Below are 25,020 nucleotides of genomic sequence, written 5' to 3'. Positions count from 1 at the left end.
AAAACCTACATGAAATTATGAAGAATGAAATATGAAGAACCAAGAGAACATTACATATAGTAATAGAAATATTGTTTGAAGAATATATGTTATGTCCCTCCAGAAAAATAACTGATAAATAGAAATAAGTACGACATAGTTTTATATATACATATATCAGTTTTGTTAAATGATGCCTTCTCTAATGGAAGGAAGGAGGGAGGCAGTCAACTGAATATTTTACTATAACAAATAAATAAATAAATGTTTGTAGATGATGATAATCATAATTCCTAGTTTTTTCAAAGCACAAATATTTTCTTTTTTGATCCTTATGTGAAAGGGAATCCTGAATCCTTTGATAAGAGTTTATACCTTCAGAGGTTGAGAGATAGGGATCTCAAACTTGTGAATTATATGACTGGAGGAGACACCTTCAGAGGCCTTTGATAAGAGTCCACACCTTCAGAGGATGAGAGGTGTGAATCCCACAGACACTGCCTCCTGGGCATTGCTAGACAATTTGGAAACTGTGATTGGTCCCTGTGAAAAGGGGAAGGGACAAGAAGTCACCATAAAAGCAAGCCCTGAACTCCCTCAGGGCAGATTGTCTTTGAGAAGATAGTCTGAAAAGATTGTCTTCTGGTAGTCTTCTGACTGGGAAGAGTCTTCAAAGGAATTTTGCTATAGAATGCGGCTTGGATCATGGGCTTGGAGCTCGGCTTCGACTTAGACTCTGACTCCTGGACTACTTCGTTGGATGAGTGAAAGACTGACTCCTTTCCTAGTTTCCTAAGAGACTAGCTTCCATCTTGGAGGAGGCTGTCCTCATGGTTATTCAACACCAGCCTTTCTGATTGAAAGCTAATTAATCTCTGTCTGGATTAAGCAGATCCAGAGTAAACATTTAGGTTGATAGGATAGATAACCTCTCTAACCTCTTCACATTTCTCTACTTAATTGTTTTCTTTTCCATTTTGTAAATATTTGTAAATAAATTTCTTACTCAAGATATATTAAATACTGGTGATGACATAATTTCATATAATCATTGTCCAAACATTTACATTTTACACTTACGACAACCTTGGGAGGTAAGTGCTGTCATAATCCCCATTTTACAGTTGAGGAAACTGAGGCAGAGATTAAAGTCACTTTCCCAGGGTCATAGAACTGGTATATGTTTGAGGCAGGATTTGAGCTCAGGTCTTCCTGACTCTAGTCTCTCATCTAACTATCATTCTATGATGTCACTAGCCCTATTCAAAAATGAAAGAAGAACATCCTATGACATACCTGTGATTGTGTCAGTCAAAGAAATCCTCTCAAGGATTTTCTTGGGGGGCAACAAAGTATTTTAGTGGATTGAGAACCAGGCCCAGATATAAGAAGTCCTGGTTTCTAATCTGCCCTTAGACACTTCCTAGCTATGTGACCTTGGGCAAGTCACTCAACTCCCATTTCCTAGCCCTTATGGCTCTTCTGCCTTGGAACCAATATACAATTTTGATTCTAAGATGGGAGATAAAGAGTTTTTTTTAAGAATTTTTTCAAATTGTCTCCTAATTGACTTGCTAACCAGAGCCAGAGATATTGTTGAATATTATAGCACCTGCCTTTTAGGATTGTTATGAAGATAAAATTAGGTAATATTTGTAAAGCTCTTTGCAAATCTTAAACTACTATATAAATACTATTATTTTTAATCCTGAACTATCAGAAGCCTAGGGGGAAGAATCTCTAACTCATCCAACCTCTATTCCTCCCAAGCAGTCAGCCGGTGGCTTCTTACTGATGTTGAAGCAGCTGTCAAAGCTACTTGCTATGTGAAGCCCATTCCAAGGTAAGACAAGGGCCGGTTTTTAATCCTGCTGTAGTCTGGCTTTCAGGCAGGTGTCAGATTTGCCCCTGCTAGTGTGACAAGAATGGAGGCTGGAAAGGGAGAGAGACTATATCTGATGAGTTTTGTATCCAAGCGAACAACTAAAAATCCTTCTCCCCACCCCCTGAGCAGGAAGAGCTGAATGCTGCAAATACCTCAGCTAGGCTGTTTTTTGCTTCACTGAGCAGGTGATGCATGGGGCCAAAAGTCTTCCGAAGTTCACTGGCAGCACTATAATTAGCTCGCCTGCTCAGAGCGGATTCCTGATTTTCTTCATTTCGTCTTACTCAGCATAGATCTTCAGAGCAAGAGCCTGCCAGCCACATAGGTTGGCATACCATATCCTTATTACTTGAGGGTCAGACTGTGTATTGTTATTATAAATTATCATTATATTATCAAATGCTGGTATCACTACATAATATATGTATTTATACATATATCTCCATGTATATGCTCAAGTTGATATGTTATTGTTGTATCTGACCCTTCATGACCCTTTTTGGGGTTTTCCTGGCAAAGATATTGGAGAGGTTTGTCACTTTCTTTTCCAACTCAGATGAAAATTGAGGTAACCAGGGTTAAGTGACTTGCCTAGGGTCACACAGCTAGCAAGTGTCTGAGGCCAGATTTGAATTCAGGAAGAGGAATAAGGACTCTGGATTCCAAGCCCAGTGTTCCATTCCTTGTACCATCTAGTTGCTTTTGTGTCTGTATACTGTTTAAATATTTTGTTGTTCAGTCATTTCAATCATGTCCAGCTCTTCATGATCCATTTGGAGTTTTCTTGGCAAAGATATTAGAGTGGTTTTGCCATCTCCTTCCCCAGCTTAATTTCCAGATAAAGAAACTGAAATAAATAAAAATTGCATGACTTGCCCAAGTTTGTACAGGGAGTAAGTGTCTGATAACAAAGTAAGACTCATGAAGATGAGTCTTTCTGACTCCAGATCTGTCATTCCAATTAATGCACTACCTAGTTGCCCATTATTTAAATATATGTACCACTGAATATATATTCCACATTATTACATTTATACTTACCACATTAATACTTTAATATATACATACCAGAGATTTAAATACAATGAGGATCTCCCATTGAGAAAATGCCCTCTATTGTTGTGGACTGGAAATCTGTTATGCAATTTAAAGAGTTCCCTGGCACATTGAAAGATCAGTGGACCTCCTGGGTGACAGAGCCATTATATGTCACAGACAGGTCTTGAATCTAGGTTTTCCTGACTATTGAGTCTGGTTATCTATCCATTAGAGTGCATAGTATTATTATTATCTAATATTAATAATTAATATTTATATAGAACTTTTAGATTTGCAAAGTACTTTAATAGTAAAATGCCTGTAAGGCATGTAGCACAAGTATTATACTATTTTCTTTACTACCACCTTTTTTTTTCTTCTTTCTTATAAGTGACAAAACTAGCTCAGAGATGTTTTGCCTAAAACTCCATAGCTAGTAAATATCTGAGATGGGATAACGTTCCAATTCTACAGACTCTATGTTCTATATGATCTCCATTTTAACAGTCTGAAATGCATCCTTGAAAGGTTCCATGAGAGACAGTAAGTGGGGAAAGAGAAAGAAATACAGAGGGAGAGAGAGAATGGGGAAGCAGGGAGAGGGAAAGAGGAGTAGAAAAGAGAAGAGAGAAGAGGAAGAGGGAGAGAGAGTGGGAGAAGAAGAGGGAGAGGGAGAAGGAGAATTGGACAATATATTTCTGGTATATTTCATCACAGTTTATAGGACTAAGGAGCCCATTTTATGTCATTCTCCTTACAAGTTATGGAAAAAACAAATATCCCTTGTCCCTGTAAAGGAAAATGGAACTATTTTCTTCTTTTTATTCTTACTTACTGGGGAGAGGGTATTATAAAATTTATGAAACAGAGATTGGGTGACTTAATTGTCTAAATATATCTGAAGGGCTGCAAAATTGCAAAAAGAATTTTACTCATTTGCATGGATCCAGAGATCAGAGCCAAGAGCACTATTGTAAGTTTCAGAGAAAAAGATTTCAGTTCAGTGTAAAGAAAAAAACCAAACAAAAACATTTCCTAAAAGATCTTTTTTTTTTTAAAGTAGAAGTTTACCTTGACATGTAATGAGCTCCTTATCAATGAAGCTCTTCAAACGGAAACTGAAAGGCCCCTTTATAAGGTATGTTGTATTTTTTTTTCAAATTTTAAATAATTTTATTTTTTTAGAAAAGTTATAATGGTTACATGATTCATGTTCATACTTTCCCCTTCACCCCCACAACCTTCTCCCCACCCCCATAGCCAATGCGCATTTCCACTGGTTTTAATATATGTCATCAATCAAGACTTATTTCCAAATTGTGGATAGTTGCATTGGTGTGGTAGTTTCAAGTCTACATCCCCAATCATGTCCGCCTTAACCCATATATTCAAGCAGTTGCTTTTCTTCTGTGTTTCCTCTCCTGTAGTTCTTCCTCTGAATATGAGTAGCGTTCTTTTCCATAAGTCCCTCAGAATTGTTATGAATCATTGCATTGCTGCCAGTACAGAAGTACATTACATTCTATTTTACCACAGCTTATTGGTCTCTGAGTACAATGTTCTTCTGCCTCTGCTCCTTTCACTCTGCATCAATTCCTGGAGGTCTTTCCAGTTCACATGGAATTCCTCCAGTTTATTATTCTTTTCAGCACAATAGTATTCCATCACCAATATATACCACAATTTCTTCAGCCATTCCCCAATAGAAGGGCATGCCCTCATTTTCCAGTTTTTTGCCACCACAAAAAGCATGGCTATAAATATTTTCATACAAGTCTGTTTATCATGATCTCTTTGGGGCACAAACCCAACAATGGTATGGCTGGATCAAAGGGCAGGCAATCTTTTATAGCCCTTTGAGCATAGTTCCAAATTGCCAGCCAGAATGGTTGGATCAGTTCACAACTTTACCAGCAATGCATTAATGTCCCAATTTGGCCACATCCCCTCCAATATTCATTACTATCCCCTTCTATCATTTTAGCCAGTCTGCTAGGTGTGAGGTGATACCTCAGAGTTGTTTTGATTTGAATTTCTCTAATTATTAGAGATATAGAACACTTTCTTATGTGCTTATTGATAGTTTTAATTTCTTTATCTGAAAATTGCCTGTTCATGTCCCTTGACCATTTATTGATTGGGGAATGGCTTGATTTTTTTATACAATTGATTTAACTCCTTATATTTTGAGTAATTAGACCCCTGTCTGAATTTTTTGTTATAAAGATTTTTCCTAATTTGTTGTTTCCCTTCTGATTTTAGTTGCATTGTTTTTGTTTGTACAAAAGCCTTTTAATTTAGTATAATCAAAATCATTTATTTTACATTTTGTAATTTTCTCTAACTCTTGGTTGGTTTTAAAATCTTTCCTTTCCCAGAGATCTAACAAGTATACTATTCTGCGTTCACTTAATTTAGTTATACTTTCCCTCTTTATATTCAGGACATTCACCCATTCTGAATTCATCTTGGTGTAGGGTGTGAGATGTTGATCTATAAGGTGTATTGTAGAAAGAATTCCTCTTCAGATACAGGTTCAGTGAGACAGCCTTACAGATCATTTCCAAACATGAATTCCTTTGGTTCTGTCATATTTAAAAATTAATATCTATCATGTTCTTATTTTCTATAAAGTTTATTAATAATCACTTGAAATAGAAAAGATAGATAAGCATAGATTTAAATTCCCTTACTCTAATTCTATCTGACCATGTGTAGCTCAGCCTGGCAAGATTCTCCATAGGTTCTCCTACTTGTTCCCAGAAGTTCTGAGCCCCCAAAGACCTAGGTAGACTCCACCCATACCCTTTTATCATGTAGATAATGGGAAGGACCAGGTTGGCAATCCAGGAAGGGGAGGGGATGAAATTCCCTCTGCAAAGTTCCATGGTTTAAACTTCAGAAAGAAAAATAATTCTTGACATAAAGAGTTGTCAAATTCACTCTGACTTACATGTAAGGCCTGGATGGCTGAGATCCTGGCCTCAAGCCAAGACAGATATCTATTCAACCAAAGACTTCTGGGTGGGAGCTTTGGGTGTTGGGAAGGGGTAGAGGGAAAGGAACATTTTCGGAACTTCAGATCTCATCAGAACATTCCTTGCTGAGTCAACTGCATGTAATCTAATTCATTTGTCTTAGAAGGGGAAAAACTTGATTCAATCCCAATGAGAGCTGAACTTTTAGATTCAAGGAATTTAACATCTCAAAATGAATGAAGGAAAAAATATAGCTCAGGAATAAATGTATAGATTAAGGAATAGAAGAGGAAAAAGGAAACCATTAAATTCATTGTCAAGGCTTTTAACAGATAAACAAGTCATTTAACATTTTTTCTGTGACTTTTGACTTTTTAAAATGAGTATACTATCAAGCTATGTTTTCATTTCAGTTTGGAAGCAAGCCCTATGTCACAAGCCAGTATATAAACCGATCCTCATAAGATATTGGATATTTTATGTATATATTTGTGAATGTATATACATGCATGCCTTTGAGGAAGAAATAAAAAATTATGATGATGGTCATAGTTGGCATTTTTATACTTTTTTATAGAAGTCATTTTATATCACGATTGGTGGCTCAATAGATAAAGCACTGGGTTTGGAGTCAGAGTACTGCCTCAGATACTAATTAGCTCTGTGACTATGGGCAGGAAACTTAATCTCTATTTGCTACTGTAAAATGGGGATAATAACACCACCTACCTTCCAGGTTTGTTGTATTATAGAAATGCTTATTCTTCACTTCACACAATCATCTTGCTTTTACTCTGGCCACTATGACTATTACACTGAGATCCTGGACTCTGATAGGTAAACTTTTGCCTCATCTTGTGAGTAAATAGGATTCCTGGCTGATATTTTCTCCATCACTACACAATGCCACTGTGGCATCCCTCTCACTTTCTACCTATACTTTATATGTTGTTTTCCCTCACTAAAATGGAAGCTCTTTGAGGGTAGCAACTGTCTCATTCACTTGTATTTATATCCCCAGCACTTAGTACAGTGTGTAGTACAGTGCCACATAGTAAATACTTAGTATTCTATCTAGATATCTATAAACATATATCTTATGGCATCCTTACCACACCACAAAGAGGGAGGTATTATTATTATCTTCAGAGGGGGAAAATTTTTTAAGGGCTTCAGTAAGGTCAAATTGTTCATATTCCTATATGGAAAGAGGGGTGGGGTGGGAATAGAAGATGACAACAAGAGAAACTTGAAGGAAGAAGAAAAATAGGATAATTTATACCCCAATGGATCTAGCTGCTCTTCTCTCTCAGAATTGATTCCACTGAGAATAAGGTTTAAGTTTTATCTATTACCACTCTCTTCCTCTCCTTCTTATAATAGTATTCTTCTCTTCCATCTCCCATGCACCTCTTTATGTGGTATAATTTATTCTATTTTTCCTCTTCCTTCAAATTTCTCTTGGTGCCATATTCTATTCCCATACCCTTTCTTTCTTTTTTTTTGCATATCGTCTTAAACGACTTAGTACCCCAACCACTACCTATGAATAATTCTTCTATCTACTATGATAGTGAAAACAATTTTTGAGAGTTACAAATATTTTTTCCATATAGAAATATAAACAATTTAATCTTACTTAAGCCCTTAAAATTTGTTTTCCCTTTCTTGTTTACCTTTTCATGTTTCTCTTGAATTTTGTATTTGGACATCAAATTTTCCTTTTACTTCTGGTCTTTTATTTAGGAACACTTGGAAATATTCTATTTTGTTAAATGCTCATACTTTTCCCTGGAAGTATGTAGTCAGTTTTGATGGGTAGGTGATTCTTGGTTGTAGACCTAATTTTCTTGCTTTACTGAATATAATATTCCAAGCATTGTGGCCCTTTAGTTTGGAGGCTATCAGATCCTGTGAAATCTTGATTGGGGCTCCTTGTAAGGGTGAAAAAGAGGGTTTTATGGGTTCACTATATTAAAGATGGTTGCCAGAGTATTGAACTATTATCAGTCCTCAATTAATAATAATCTCAAATCAAAATTGACTTTTATAGAAGTTTATTTACATGAGAGAAGAGAGAGAGGAAGAAAATAAGAATCTATCTCACTAATTAATCCAGGTAGATCTTAACCCTCAGCTGAGGGTTAAAGGGCCTGAGGCCCTGAGGTGAATGGAGCAGACTTTATTCACAGAGTCTATAAAAGGTAGTTTCTTAATAGAAGTTCAGGAAGATTCAGTCTTTAAACTCACCACATGGAACAGTCTCAGTCACAAACCAGCAAAGCTCCCTCAGGTTCCCTTCACCAAACCAGAAGCAGCCTCACTCACTCAACTCCCTCTTTTAAAGGGGTCACGTATGCATCACTTCCAGTGCCTTCCCCTAGCCTGCGTGTCCAATCACAATAGACACTTTCTTATAGAAAGTGTAGGGGGCAGTAGGTTGATTCTGATTCATTACTCACTCTAGCACACGTTGGTTAGGACCTCTCAGAATTGGAAGGTGCTCTCATGTTTGGTGATTAAATCTAAAGATGGGCAGTGTAGACTTAATCTAATTATCACATCCTTGGTATCTGAATTGCTTCTTTCTGGTTGGTTACAATATTTTCTCCTTGGCTTGGAAGCTCTAGAATTTGGCAATTGCATTCCTTCAGGTTGGTCTTTTGACGATTTAATGTGGAGGGTAATCTATGGACTTTTTTAATATCTATTTTGCCCTCTTGTTCAAGAATATCAGGGCAGTTTTCTTGGATAATTTCTTGTAATATGATGTCAAGACTTCTATTTTCCCCCCAGGTTTTCAGGTATACCAATGATTCTCAAATTGTCTCTCTTAGGTTCCCTAGGTCAGTTATTTTGTCAATGAGATATTTCATGTTTCCTTCTATTTTATCATCCTTTTGTCTTTGCTTTATTAATTCTTGCTGTCTTGTGAGAACATTAGTTTCTACTTGCCCAATTCTAGTCTTTAAAGACTATTATCTTTTGATTTTCCATTTTGGTTTGGTCTATCCTGCTTTTCATGGCTTCCAGCAGGTTAATTCTGGTCTCCAATTGGTTTATTACTTCATGTAATTTCTGTGCTTCTTTTTTAAGTGTGAGATTCTGCCTTTTAAACTATTATTTTCAAATTACTTTAATTTCTATTTCCCATATTTCCTCCCATTTTTCTTCTATCGTTTTTACTTGATTCTTCAACTCCTTTTTGAGTTCCTTGAGAGCTTGTGACAAGTTTCCTTTTCTTTGGGAAAATGTGGATGTATTTGCTTGTTTGTCACTCTCTGCTGTTGCTTCTGTACTTGGCTCTTTTTCTTCATAGAAGTTCTCCAGGGTCAGAGGCTTTTTTATCTTATTTTTTTTTGTACTTGTGAATTGTAGTTCTTGGGTGTTGGTGGCCATTGCTGTGTTAGTCTTCTCTTCCTTTCCCAGCCACAAGTCTGAGTGAGGAGGGCAAGTAGAAAGCAGTTTTTGCTCTGAGGCTATTTTTCCAGTCTCCTCAGTGTCTGCTGTCGGCAACCCATCTTGTCCTATCTCTGTGTCCAGGCTATGTGCTCCTCAGGCTTAGGGCCCAAGTCTCACTGCCAAGGCCTTGAACTGCCCTCAGGGGTAAATATTTGGTGCCATCAGCCATCCCCTAAGAATTTATAAATTGGTCGAACCTGGCTCTGACTCTGGAGAGGTAGGTGGTGTGGTGGAGGAGTGATCAGCTTGCACTTTGGTGGGTGTAATTTTACTCCCTTATAGAGTGGACATGCCCCCAAACTGCCTACTTTAAAGGCTGCGCCCCATGGCAGAGCACCTTCAGTCATCTGATTTTGATTTTTGTCCTTTTGAGACACTTAATATCAATAACGTGTGAGGAGAGGAAGCTCCTCCCTTCTGTTCTGCCTCCATCTTAGCCTGGAAGTCACTGACAAAAATTTTCAGAATTAGAAATATTATCTTTCAAAGTAGGAATATGTACAGTTTGATATTATTGAATCCTTCAAATTTTCTCTTTTTTATTTATCTTTTTAGGCTTCCATTGTGTCTTTTGTTTGGACATCAAATTTTCTGTTGAGGTCTGTTATTTTCATCAGAAATGGTTGGAAATCTATTTTATTAAATGACCATTTTCATCCCTGAAATAATATACTCAGTTTTTCTGAGTAGATAATTCTGGGTTGTAATCCTAGACTTTTCACATCCCAGAATATCTTATTCCAAGCCTTCCTATCTTTTATTATGGAAGATTTTAAGTCTTGTGTAATCCTGACTGAGCTCCATGGTATATGTTGTTTCTTTCTGGTCACTTGTAATATTTTCTTCTTGGCTTGGGGGCTCTTGAGTTTAGCTATAATATTCCTGGGATTTGTCATTTAGGATTTATTTCCAAAGGTGATCTGAGCATTCTTTCAATTTCTATTTTACCCTTTTGTTCAAGAATATTGGGGGAATTTTCTTTGAAAATTTCTTGTTTTATGATGTCCAAGCTTTTTCTATGATCATGACTTTCAGGTAGTCCAATAATTCTGAAATTGTCTCTCCTGGATGTTTTTTCCAGCTTAGTTGTTTTTTCAATAAGAAGTTTGACTTTTTTCTTTCTTTTCTTTTCCCATTTGTTTGATTTTTCTTTCATTGTTTCTTTTTGTTTCATGAAATCATTAGCTTCTGGTTGTCCAATTCTAGTTTTTAAGAAATGAGTTTCTTTTGTGAGTTTTTGAACCTCTTTCATTTGGAATATTCTGCTGTTATTTACTTCTTGCATTGTTTTTATTTCTCTTCTCCATTTTTCCTCTGCCTTTCTTTATTGATTTTTGAGCTCTTCATTTTTTGAGCTCTTCCAAAGCTGGAGGTGAATTCATGTTTTTATTTAAAGTTTTGCATGTATTTTCTTTGCTTTCACTGCTCCCTTATGTGGCTGTGCCTTGCTCTTCTTTGTCTCCATAAAAACCTTCTTTTTTGGTTGGGTGCTTTTTTTAAAGGTTTATTCATTTTCCCAACATTTTTCTTGACTTTCACTTTTATCTTAAAGGTAGGCTCTGTTTTCAAGGTAGAGAAGGCTCTCTGTTAAATTTCAATTTTTTATTACTGCTACCCTTACCTCTATTTCTGGGTTTCTACAAGTTTAATTCTTCCAAAGTGGTTTGATGGCCTGTGGGCTAGGATATCTGAAGGCCAATTTCCACTGCTGATTCAATTACCCAGTGGGACTATTGATGGCTTGGAAAGCTCAGGGGTTGAGCTGGGGTTGAGGTTGTAGCTTCAGGCTTGGGCAGGGGCTTTTTGGCTTAGTCTGGGCTTGATCAGTTCATGCACATTGTGGACTACCTTGCCCTGGAGCTTATAACTTCACTTGAGTTTGGGTAGGGGCTCTGGGCCTTGCTCTGGTCTTTTACTGGTCAGGTGCACTACAGACTGCCTTGCCCTGGGATACTAGGCCTCTTTCTGGGCTTATATAGAGCCAGTGTATCTCTTGCTCTGGGGTTGAAGATCTTTCTGAAGGTTTGGGCTGGGAGTCCCAATATTGCTCTGAGCTTACATAGACAAGGTATGCCACTAGATTGCCTTGAGCTGGGATTCAGGACCTCACTATAGGCTTGGAAAAGAGCTCTGGACTTTCCATTGGCCCTGCACTACCTCATTGACTTGATGCTTATTTTGCACTGAGGCTTGGGGCCTCAGTTTGGGTTTGGGCAGGGGTTTAGAATCTCCCTTTGGACTGCACCTGCCAGGTACCATGCATTACCCTGAACTAGGGTTTGGGGCCTCACTGCAGGTTTAGGCTGAAGCTTGGAACATTAAGGGGTAGATATGAGGTTTCACTGCTGTTGGCTTAGCAAGAGTCTCAGGGTCTGGATATTGGCTTGGGCTCACATTCAGAACCTAGAACGATAGATGTAGGATGGGGGCGCTTGCTGTTGGCTTGGGTAGATACTTCTTAATGTGACTTTCTACAGGTTATTCTCCCTCTTTACCTTAGTGAACCTGACCATCTCTGCCTACTTTTCACTTTTTTTCAAGTTGTTCTCTGCATGAAAGTTACTTCATGCTGTCTCTTTGGTGGTTCTTTCACTCTGGTGTTCATTTTGAGGCATTATTTTAAGTTTTTTTGGAGAGGATCTGAGTGGTTTGAGCTTTCCCTGATTCTACTCCATCCTTTTGGACCAGATCCACTAGAAATCACTTTAGCTCTTAAAAGACTCCAAAGTCAGTTTTATAAATTTTATTAATCACCTCATATCTATCTCAACTTAGACATTGAAGATGGCTAGAAGTACAAAGTATTTAAAATCAAGTAATTTCATATATAAAAGATAGATAGAGAATTCATCTTTGGATATAATTCTACCCTTCAAAACCTCCTTTGATGTGTATAAATCTATTTGTACCAAATCTATTCATTTCTGGGGATGGGACAGCTATGTGGCTCAGTGGATTGAGAGTCAGGCCCAGGGACTGGAGGTCCTGGGTTCAAATCTGACCTCAGACTCTTCCGAGCTGTGTGACGCTGAGCAAGTCACTTAACTCTCACTGCCTAGTCCTTACTGCTCTTCTGCCTTGGAACCAATATGCAGTATTGATTCTAAGATGGAAGGTAAGGATTCAAAAAAATACTTAGAAAATTTATTTCAGAGTCAGCTTCAAGACCTATCTCTAAAAACCTAGGTTAAGTCACCCTATTCAGACCTCTCAGAGCTAAAGGCAATTCTTCTATAACTATTAATTGAGGAAAGGTGGATGATCTATATTCCTATTAGGAGGTAAACTCCTTTAGGGTAGGAATTGTTTCATTCTTTGTAATTTTTTATCCATAGCATCTGGAAATAGTAAGTATTTAATAAATACTCATTGATTAATAGAAGATTTCTTTCTCACAATTCTCTTTGCCAATGGCTCTCAAAGTATGGGTCCCCTTTAGGCAATCCATAATATCATAAAATTGAATAATATGAAGACATTTTAATTTCTAATACTCTCAATGTCAATAGATATATCTTACCTCAGCAAAGTTTTTTTTTGCAGGATTTTCAATAATTTTTAAAAGTGTCAGGGGGTCCTGAGACCAAAAAAATTGAAAACTGCTGCTCTGTGTCAATAAAATTATAAGTCTGGACCATCAAATGTTTTGAAGCAATCACTGATCCCCTACACTTAACATTTCTCTATGTAAATAAATTTGTAACTGCTGACTGATCTCAAAGAAAGAAAAAATAAATGAAAAGGAAAAAAACCCTTCAATATAGTGTGGCACTAAATCATGTTTTGATTCATTGTCCTCCTTTGAGAGAATACTGACATATTTGGTACAGAGACTCTGACTTAAATGTTTCTTACTTTTAGGCATCCATACATATAAGTGAGGTCCCATTGGACGTTATTATTTGTTAATGTGTGAAGAGATCAATAATCATGGAATAGTCCAACATTGCCTTTTCCCTCTTGGGAAAAATGGGGGAAAGTTGGAAGAAGATTTAACAACTATTTCTTAATTTTGTCACCAGTTTCAATGGCATTCCCCTCCAAAAATATGGAAAAGTTTCCTTTCGAATCTTAAAAAAAAGACACTTCTTCCCTTTATTCTCATCCTCTCATTCAATTCAATAACTATTTATTAGCATCTTTCATGTTTCAAGTATGTCAATGAGAATACACAGATTAAATCAAAAACAATCTTTCAAGGAACTTACATTCTGTTGGAGTGGGGAAGAGAATACCAATAGTTGGTTAAATAAATGTAAAATATATGCAAAATAATTTCATCAAAAATCACATCCACATGTAGTCAGAGCCCTCCACCTTGGGATTTCTGAAGACCTACCATTTCCTGATGATCAGATGTATTTCCATACGGAGTCAAGGGGACCATATCCAGAAAAGCTTTTTTTCCCAGTCTAACCTTATTGCATAGCTTTGCTGTGTCAGGGTAAAAGAAATCATTTTGTTATCTATTCAATGACGTGAGTATCCCATTTCATACCAACATTGAACCTGAAATAAGAGAGTGTTGGCTTTATAGCTGAAAATAATAGTCACATCATAGAGCAAATTATGGTTTATTCCTTCTAAGCTACCTATAATATTCTTTTGAGAACATTTGTGATTTTCTAACAGTGTATCTTGAACCACTTGCATGTTAAAATGATACTTGGAAGAAAATGCAAAATGACTATTCTTAGTTAAAAAAAATAGAGGCAGAATTTGAATAAAAAACCAGGTAATTGAACTATAGATCTAGTATTCTTTCCATTGCACTTCTGCTACCTCTAGAATTAATTTACTGTGATCTCAGATAATGTCACTTCATTTTTCTAAGGCTCACTTTCTTATTCTGTAAAATGACTGGATCCCTTCCAAATGTAAAATTCTGTAATAATTAGGGCAGCACATGAGTACAGTAGCTAGAGGGTCATCCTCTAAGTCAAGAAGACTTTAAAAAAGTGATCATATGCATTGGTAGAGGGTATTACCTCAATGGGGGCTTCTTACAACAATGAAAGCATATTTACAGTCAAATAAACATTTTTTAAGTTAGGGATAACTTTACTTAGAAACAGGACAGTTTGGGAGATGATAATGGTATCCAACAAAAAGACTATAATTTTAATACAATAACAACAATAGTAATAAAAAATTCCCTAACCAAGTAGGATTTGAAATAGGGACTCAAGGATGATTCAACAATAAGGAAATAAACAAAACCATTGAAGTCCACTTGTTTATAATAACAGATGAAGAGAACTTCTGAAAAAGTAGAACAACTTTATGCTGAAAACCTTACAGAACGCAGGCACAAAAGGGTAATTTTAATATGATAAAAAAAGTATTCATCCAAAACCAGGTAATAAGAGACCACATAAAGATAAAACTACGTATCTTGGTTACATGAAATTGAAATGCTTTTGTATGAAAAATAAGTCAATAAATCAAGGACAAGAAAGGAAGCTATTCATTGTAAGAATATCTTTGTAGCACATTTCTCTGATATATTACTGATATTCTTGATATATAGGGATCATAGATTAAAAACTATAAGGGACCCTAGAAGTCATCAAGTCCAGTCCTCCCCTTCCCTTATTTTACAGAAGAGGAAACTAAGTCCTACTGAGGTTGTTAAGTGACTTCATCACATCATACAGCTAGTGCCTTAGGCAACATTCATTCTTATTTTTATAATTCCACCTCCAGCACTCTATCCAGTACACCAGGTTACCACTCAAGTGAGATAAATACATATTTGATAAGTCTCATTGACCAAGAGTCATTATTCCATAAATAAGTGGTCAAAAGAGATGAAAAAACATTTTAGAAAACTCTTTACATCGATATGAAATATTATAAGAGTAATATAGATTAATCTAAATGAGGTTTTGCATCATTCTCAACAAATTATCAAGGATAACAAAAAAGATAAATAGGCACATTAATGTACTGCTGGTAGAACTGTGAATTGGTCCAGTTGCTCTTGAAATAAATTTGGAATTATGTGAAAAAATAGTGACTAAGCTGTTCAGACCCTTTGATCCAAATATCTCACTTGCTAGGTATGTATCTCAAAAGGGGCGGGGAGGTGTGGGAGAATAGAAGGGGGAGAAAAAGGCAGAGACAGAGACAGAGAGAGAAAGAGAGAGAGTGTGAGAGAGGAGAGAGAGACAGAGAGAGAAAGATTACTTATATACCCTAATATTCATAATAACACTTTTTTTTTGCAGTAGCAAAAACTGGAAATGAGACAACTTTCCATTGATGAAGAATGGCTAAACAAACTTTAACATAAGAATATAATGGAATAGAAACATCCCCTAAGTAGAATATGAGAAATTCAGATAAACTTGGAGTCACTTGTATGAACTAATTCAGAGTGAAATAAGAAGTATCAGGAAAACAATATGCATAATGACTTCAACAATTTAAACAAAAGGGGCAATCAGACTATGCAAAGGGCTGTAGAATTACAATAACCATTCTTAGCCCTACAGATGTTAGGAAAAAAAGCACTTTTGTACTTTTCAATGAGAAAAATAAGAAACTTTTGGTATAGAATGTTACATATCCTATCAGATATGTTCATTGTATCAGTTTGCTATTGTTATTGTTGTGGTTGTTACACACACACACACACACACACACACACACATACACACAAATCCTTGTGTGGCATCAGGTGGTGGTGGGATGGAGATGGTAAATCTGGAAATGGGCATCAATAAAATGTAAAAATAAAACAGAATAAATTAGATTATAAATCCAGTAGAATATAAAGTGCTTATTACATGCAAGGAATTGTAGTAGATACTGTGGATTCAAAAACAAGAAGGAATAGCATACCTATAACATAGGATCTAACAGCCTACTGGGTAGATACAACATGTACCCAATAAGCAGCTACAAAACTATTTCAAGAGGGAGAGGGTTCTAAGACATGAAAGTAGTTGGGTTAGGGGTAGGGAAAGTTCAGGAAAGGTTTTAGGGAGGAGTTTGCATCTAAATTATGCCATGATGGAAGTTAGATAATCTTGGAAGGGAAAGTGATGTGGGACTGAATCTGAATTTAGAACAGTTCTTAAAATTCCTTGACCAAAACTGTGGTCCTTATTTCTTGTCATTCTGATCTTCCAGAGATGCTAAATATCCTTAGAATAGGTATGAAAAAAAAAGGCATTTCTCCTCCATACACATGCTTTCATAAATATTTAAAGCCAGTTGTACATTTCTTGCTTCCACTTGTCTTGAAAATATGAATTAGAATAAGCATAGAAAGAGAAATTGGTCAAGGCATATGTTTCAGGACAACACAGCATTAATCCTAGCCATTTGCTTGCTTCATAATTAAATTGAAATACCATTTCCTGCAGAAGACATATCTTCCCACACAGAGAAGGGTGATAGATTTTAAATGTTTCTAAATGAACTATTTACTACGAAAGGCCTTTAACCTTCAGAGATGCACTTTTAGAATTAAATCCGACATTTGAATACAATAATAAAGAGAGGGAAAACAATATTACCTGGTAAGACAGTATGAAAATCCAATTAAGTTGTGAATTTTAATTTCCTTGCTCGCCTGGGTTTGTTGCTCAGTGAAAAGAATGAAAATGTAAATGGCATTTCTGCACTTTATCTACATAATCCAGAGGCAGGAGTATGCTGTTATGCTTATTTTGCTGACTGATGATAAAACCCAATAGAGTTGTGACAAAAACGTGTTGTAAATGAGGAAATAATCAAAATTGAACATCTTTATATTCTGATCTTTCATTAAATTATAAAGGAGTGCTGGTCTAAAGAGATTAATTTTTACAAAAGGGGTAATTAATTTTACTTAGCATTCGCTAAATAGCACAAGTCTCCCAAGAAAGAGGAAGCATTTCAGACACCAAGCTTAGAGCTGGGTCATCCCTGTATGATTGAGGTGGGAACTTTGAGAAGGATCAAAACCTATTTGACAGATGAATCCAGGATATTATCCAGATTAAATCTATCTATTCAATGTATAAAAGCATCAAACAATCAAAAGTTATATCATTATTTGGGGTCTTAAGGATCCCTAAATTTCAGTTATTTGATGAAACTTGTCTTTTAACTACTTGGTTATCTTATAAATAGGGCCTCAGGAAGTGTAAAAGTTCTAATGATGAATTATGTGAGCCTATGCTTCTGGTCTACTTTGTTCTGGGATGCCTGCATAGCTTGAGGTTAATCATGCAAACTAATCCCTACTAATGTATTCATGATGAAATCATGAGTTGTGGAAGATGGAGGTGGGGAATGATTCTTCAGTTTGGGCAACATAAGGATTAGTTGAAGAAAATGGGAACATTTAGACCAGAGAAGACTTGGAAAAAATATGGTAGCTATTTTCTTTGTCCCACTGGCAGAAGTAGAAGTAACAGGAGGATTGAATGAATGAATGAAAAACCATATATTGATATGGAGAGACAATAGATAGATGGATAGATGGTAGGACAGATAGATGAACAGAGAGATAGATAGATGGCCAGTTGGGCAACTTACAGGTCTAAGTTATAGGCTTAAACATACTGTGGTACACATTTGTAATCTTTGCTACCTAAGAGCTGGTAGATAGCTTTAGTTCAGGAGTTTTGAGCTGGAGCAATGGGGTGTCTTCACTAACTCCAGAACTGGTATGTCAGCTCCAAGAATCGGGGAGGGGATCACAAAGCTGCCTAGAGAGGGAAAAATAGTCCCAGATCACAAACAGAGTAGGTCAAGACTCTCCATATTGGGACCGGGCACATAAGTGTCCACTAAACATTTAGTCTGGGTTAAGATAGAGAGATAGTCTCAAAAAATAAATAAAATAAAAACAAAGAAAACCTCTGACCCCAACCAAGGATGCTGAGTCCAGTAAGAGGAGATGATCTATCTATTATCTCTCTGTATATCTCTGTAAACACAAATATGCACACATATATTCCTATGTGTCTGCATATTGTACACATATATACATGCATAGAGGCATATAGACATATTTATATGCTTATGGATGTATGTATACGTTTGTCAATCTATATATGTATGTATGTGTATGTATATGCAATGCTGGCAACTAAGGGGTATTTTGGTTTGGAAATTTATAGAAAGGATGACTGGAGCTACATTGGAATAAATTAATATACCACAGCCAGGAACAATGGCAAAGTTTTTAATTTGATTAAGGCTTATAGTTCCAGAATTAGGTGGGCATGGGTGTGGAGTAATGAATAGAGCAGAAAATAGGGAGAAAAGCAGGAGGGGGAAAAGCAATTATAAGGCATTTGTGAAGGTTTTGGGAGGAGTGAAGGAGCATGGTTAGGGCTCCTTTTTTTCTAAGAGGACAATTTAGCCTGATAAAAGACAAAATTTCCTAATAATTGAGATATCCAGAGGTGGAAGAACTTGCCTAAGGAAGTTGTAGATTTCCCTTTCTCTACAAATGGAACTTGAGTTCCATTAACAAAGGCTATATAACCATTTATTTGACATGATGTAAAGAAAATTCTCATTCATGTATAAATTAAATCAAACATTTTTAGATACCTTCTGACTCTGAGATTCCGTATTTCTATGCCTATTTTAAGTATTCTCACCACTTGAATAGCCCCTAAGTCAGTGATAGCAAACCTATGACATGGGTATCAAAGATGGCATACAGTGATCTCTGTGGGCATGAGGCCTCCCCCCAAATTTGTTACTAGAAAGGTAGAAGGACTTGGTCAGAGCTGCTCCCCTCCCCTTCTCCACTGTGCCTGAATACATTTTTTCATGCCCCTCTGCCCAGCAGCCCAATGGGAGCACTTCCTTCCCATCCCTGTCTGGGGTAAGGAAGGGGTTACAGCACTTGGTCTCTCTGGGGTCAGGGCATGGCACTCTGTCTCTAAAAGGTTTGCCATCACTTCCCCGAGTCATACAGAAGACATTCTTAAATAGTATAATCCTTGTCCATGTATTTCCATAAATTCTCCAGAAAGGTTGTACCCAACGTATCTGAGAGTTACATCTAAGAACATAGTTAGGGACAGAGGAAGTTATTGGATGGCAGTGCAACAGCGTTCAGTCTTCCCATCTCTCATCCCTTTCTTTCACCATGTAACCAACCCACTTCCATTTCTAGTCATGTATATGTATATGTATATAGTATGCATACTGTATACATATATACAAACTTATAAAATGTCTTTGAAGATCTATTTTATAAAATTTCTTACTTGAAGTTCATTATTGTTCATACGCTATAATTTTCTAGCACTCACCGTCCATCTTCCTTTCACTCTTTGAATCTCTTGTCATTTAGGATTCTTCTGAGATTATAGAATTCCCTGTATTGAATTATGTATATGTGATCAACTACAATGGAATGTAAGCTTGTTGAGGGAAGGAGCTATTTTTTGCTTTTTCTTTATGTCTCCAGTGCAGTTTGCATAATGTCTCCCATATTAAGGATGTCCTTAATGAATTCTGTTTGACTGATTGATTCATAGACTTAGAGTCTTATCAGGAGAGCATTAACTTCCTCCAAAGAACATCCCCAAAATTTCCACAGAAACAATAGTGACCCTGAGATCTCTAAGGCTATGCAAATAGAGGTCAAGTTCCAATAGGTCTTTCTAAGCTTTAAAAAGTCCAGTAACTGCCAGATCATATGACTGTGCTATTAATAAACAAAAAAGCATTTCAAAGACCAATATAGCAAGTATCAGAGGCTTGATGGCTAGGTAGGTACTAAATTCCTTGCTCATGCTAACATGCCAAACAATAAAAATCTTAATGTGATAAATACATATTTTAAATAAAACAAAAGAAACCTTAGCTGAACAATATTATCTATTTATCTATAGGAGACTGTTAAGAAGTGATCTTAATGGTGAAAATTTCAGGCACAACTGCATATCAGTAGTGAACATATTTTCATTCAGAGGAACATCTAAATTCCCTGTAATCAATGTAGAGCTGGTTTCCTACTTCATGTAGGAAACAGGCCCAGGTGAGAAGTGAATTCCCTTGGAATTATGTGAAATACATTTTTAAAAATGCAAAGTAACATCAGAGGATATTCACAAGTAGGGGATGCCTCAGAAAACCTTGAAAGAAACTAAAGACTCCAAGAGACAAACATGAGAACATAAGTAAATTCCAAGCCTGGGAACCAGGCTGTGCAAAGACATGGAGATGGGAAATGAAATATTGTGAATGAAGAATAATAATTAGGCAAGTTTGAATGGAACATAAGATCTGTGAAAGGAGTGAGGAATTAAACCATTCTGGAGAAATGGGTTAGAGCTAGATCATGAAATATTTCTAAATGCCAAATAAGAGTTGGTGTTTTTAATCCTAAAGATAATTGGGAGACACTGAAGCTTCTTAAGCAGGAATATGACATGGTTGTCCCTATGCTATAAAACACTTCAGTTTGATAGCTATGTGGAAAATCAATTGGGAAATGGGAAGGACTAGAAAAAGGAAGACCAATTATGAATCTATTGTAGCAATTCAGGCAAAAGGCAATGGGGACCTGAAAGACGGTAGTTGTTAAGTAAGTGGAGAAAAGTGAATGAATGTAAAAGACATAGTGGAGAGGTGTTGAAGCTGAAAAAAACGAGATAGAATTAAACTATTGATTTGATAGAATGAGTATGCTTACAAAGAACTACTTATTTCCAACTTTGCTACTAATACAATGCTGAAAGAAATTCAGCAGTTTTAATCACAACCCAGTTTAACTATATCCTGTATCCAAGCATGTGAAAGGATAGTTTCCTCTACTGAAGTCTTTTGGGAAATAATCTACCCATCTCTAATGATCTTTTTTGGTAAAAACACTCAACTATTCTGCCCATGTTCCTCCCTCCTTCCCTCCTCCCCTCTCTCTTCTCTCTCTCTCTCCATATAGTCATATTTGTGTACAAATAACTTCAAATGAGCATTATATGTCCATGCATACACATATGCATTCAAAGAAATATGTCTGATTCCCCAGGAAGCTTTTGCTTACATGTTACAATCCATAAGTGTGGCTGAAGATAGATGTACACCAAGTATGTTTGATATTTTGTGGAAATAAAGAGAGGGCTAAAAGGATGTTTTGACAATTCAGGTGCTTCTGTGACAGGCTCTGCAATAGTAGGTGGCTGTGGCTATAGCTGGAGAGTTATGGAATATGCGTGAGTTGGTGGCAGCAGTGATATTTCGTGTCTCTGTGGACAGCAAGTACATCACATATCAGAGTATTCACTGCCATGGTTGTATCATCTGAGTGCAAAGCACTACTCTAGTATCCCTTCCTCTAGGAGGGAAAGAAAGAAGAAAGAAGGAGCTGTTCCATTCCTATGCCTATCTCTGACCAGGTCTTTGTCCTTTGTCTGATTTAGAACTGGTTGGTCTGAAAGAAAATCAGTGATGGATTTTATTGTACCAAAGAGAGAAATGAACTATTATTAGCAGCTACTTTTTAAATTTCTACCTGGAGCAGAGTGACAGTTATTGACCACATTTGGCTGACATGGGGCACAGCATACAAGATTGGGTTTGGAGTTAGTAGTCTTGGGGTGCAAACCTGGTGCCGCCACATACTAGTTTGTGACTTTTGGCAAGTTCTTTCCCTACTCTCTGGCCCACAACTGCCTTATCTATAAGTCAATGAAGTTGGACTAGATTATTATGAGGCTTCTTCATCTCTAAATTCTCTGATCCTATGATTAGTGGAATCGGGTCTGGATCATCCAGAGAGTTTTTTTATGACCTTTCAATCAAGGACCCATCTTTTTAATAACAATATTCTATCAATATCATTGTATGACAAGGAACCATGAAACACCATAGTCTCTGAAAAATTAAAAATGGGGCATTAAAGAGGGGAGAGGGAATATGCATTTATAGGGCATCTACTATATTCCATGTACTGTACTAAACATTTTACAAATATTGTCCCATTTGATCCTCCCAGTGTCCACATGAGGAACATGCTACTATTATCCCCATTTTATAGTTGAGGAAACTGAGGCAAGCAAAGGTTGAGTGAATTTCTCAAGATAACATAGGTGGTAAGTGTCTGAGGCCAAATTTGACCTCACATTTTCCCAACTTTAGGCCTAGTGCTTTATCTACTGTACAGCCTAGCTTCTACTTTGCTATTAGTTGTGAATTAAAATACATTATTTCCCAGTGGCAATGGAGAGATATAGGCAATAGGTTGCAATGCTTTTTATTTCCAAAGAATTATGAAGTAGAACCAGAATAAGGCACGTCATCACAGAAGTCACAAAATATCTGATTTTGAGATCTGGAAGGGATATCTAGTTAAACCAATATATAAAAGGAATTCCCACATAATCTAGCCATCAAGTGATGCATACAGCTCTATAGAAAAGGGAAGCTACCATCTCTGGGTAGAAATCATTCTACTTTTGGATAACTCTATCTGAGCTTCTGCCACTCCAGATCTTCCACCCCAAGCTGCAGCTGGCTTCTCCCCCTGGAACATCCCTCTGTCAATCCCCTTCTCCAATTCCTGAGTTCCTTTGGGGACCTCAGTTTGGGGGATGGACCCAGGCTAGATATGATTCATTCTCTTCTTTCTGGCTCTCTGGATTTCTCCATCATCTCTCATTCACAGGTACCTTCCCTTACCCCTATAGTTGCAATTCCCTTTATTTGGGTTGTCTTCCTCCATTACAGTATAAGTTCCCTCAGGGAAGGTACAGCCCTTCTTTTTCCTTGTATATGTATTCCTTCTACATTGCAACTTTCCCCATCTAGGTTTTGCTATATTGTGGGCCAATATAAGAAATGAAATAAGAAATTTGGGGAAGTTTTACTAAAACCTCAGATGATATCTGGAGGCCAGAAAGCAATACAGAAAAAGTTTAGAAACTCAGAAATGCATAAAACATGTGTATAATATGATATAATATCATCATATTTTATCTTTTAATAAAAAATATATGTTTTTTTTAAACCCTTGTATTTCAGTGTATTGTCTCATAGGTGGAAGATCGGTAAGGGTGGGCAATGGGGGTCAAGTGACTTGCCCAGGGTCACACAGCTGGGAAGTGGCTGAGGCCGGATTTGAACCTAGGACCTCCTGTCTCTAGGCCTGACTCTCACTCCACTGAGCTACCCAGCTGCCCCAAAAATATATGTTTTTTAAATTAAAATAAAAAATTAAAGTTTGCAAAAAAGAATGTAAAAGCTAGCAGAGAACACACAAAAACTAGGAATGTTAGCATTGACCTACAATGTAGACTAGAATCAAGTACTTTTAAAAATATTTTTTATTTTTTATTTATTTTTAAGTTTTTATTTTGAATATTTTCCCATAGTTACATGTTTCATGTTTTTTTTCCTCTCTCCCAAACCTCTCTAAACCCCCCCTTAGCCGACACACAATTCCACTGGGTTTTACATGTATCATTGATCAAGACCTAATTCCATATTATTGATAGTTGGACTAGAGTTATCGTTTAGTGTCTACATCCCCAATAATATCCCCATCAGCCCATGTGTTCAAGCAGTTTTTCTTCTGTATTTCTCCTCCCACAGTTCTTCCTCTGTGTGAACTGGAAAGACCTCCAGGAATGGATGTAGAGTGAAAGAAGCAGAACCAGTAAAATGTTGTACACAGAGACTGATACACTGTGGTACAATCAAACATAACGGACTTCTCCACTAGTAGCAATGCAAGGATCCAGAGCAAGGCTTAGGGACTTATAAGTGAATTAATTTGGGTAGAATGGTCATTTTTATTATGTTAGTTCATCCTATTCATGAGCAATGAATGTTTTTCCAATTGTTTAGATCTAGTTTAACTTGTGTGGAAAGGGTTTCATAGTTGTGTTTATATAATTCCTGTGTTTGTCTTGGCAGATAGATTCCTAAGAATTTTATATTGTCTAGTGTGAAAAATAGATAATGGAGGTCACCAGGGATGTTACAATAAATCTACATAGTTTTGGGTATACACACTGGATTGTAGGAGAGACTGGACCAGGATGGAAAGACCATAGTTTACTGGATTAACACAGAAATGACAGTTGGTCTAAACTGTCACCGAGCTTCCCCTAGGCCAGAGTCTAAAAACAAGCAGGCAAGGTAAAAGGGTTTAACTGGTTTAATTATGTTTAACTAAAAGGTGGGAAAGGGATTTCTATACTTAAAACCTAATGACAAAACCACAGGGCAAGGGGAGGACTTCTCTACACTAACTTAGTGACCTAAGCAGACAGGGCCAAGGGAGCAGTGCAGGAGACACAGAGAGGGCTGCATCAAACCTGGTTCCAGCCAGATTTGATCAGCACAGCTAAAGGGCTGAGGGTGGCTTTGGGGCTCACGTTTATCCAAGGATGATCAAGATGCCAAAAGCCTAGGTGGTCCAAGATATCCAAGAAGAAAGATTATGTTTGAGATGTTGTCCACCAGATCCCAAACTTCTCCTCTTCTTGGTGCTTCTCTGTTGGTCTTGTCCTCTTGCTGGAAAGCCACCACCACTCAGGATCCCAGGGAAATCAGAATGCAGGGTGTCCTTTACTCTGAGATCTCCCGGGGCTAACAACAGTTTTTGTTCAACCCCTAATGGAGTCTCCCTCTCAGGGCACAAGGCACCTACTTCCTGCTCCTTCATTCTACCTTGGAATGCTCCAGCCTTCTTGTTAGGTACATCCTTAA

Source organism: Gracilinanus agilis, chromosome 1 (genome assembly GCF_016433145.1).
Source record: "Gracilinanus agilis isolate LMUSP501 chromosome 1, AgileGrace, whole genome shotgun sequence".
NCBI classification, from domain to species: Eukaryota; Metazoa; Chordata; class Mammalia; order Didelphimorphia; family Didelphidae; genus Gracilinanus; species Gracilinanus agilis.
The sequence above is the reverse complement of the archived record's forward strand: the minus strand, read 5'-3'. Positions refer to the sequence as shown.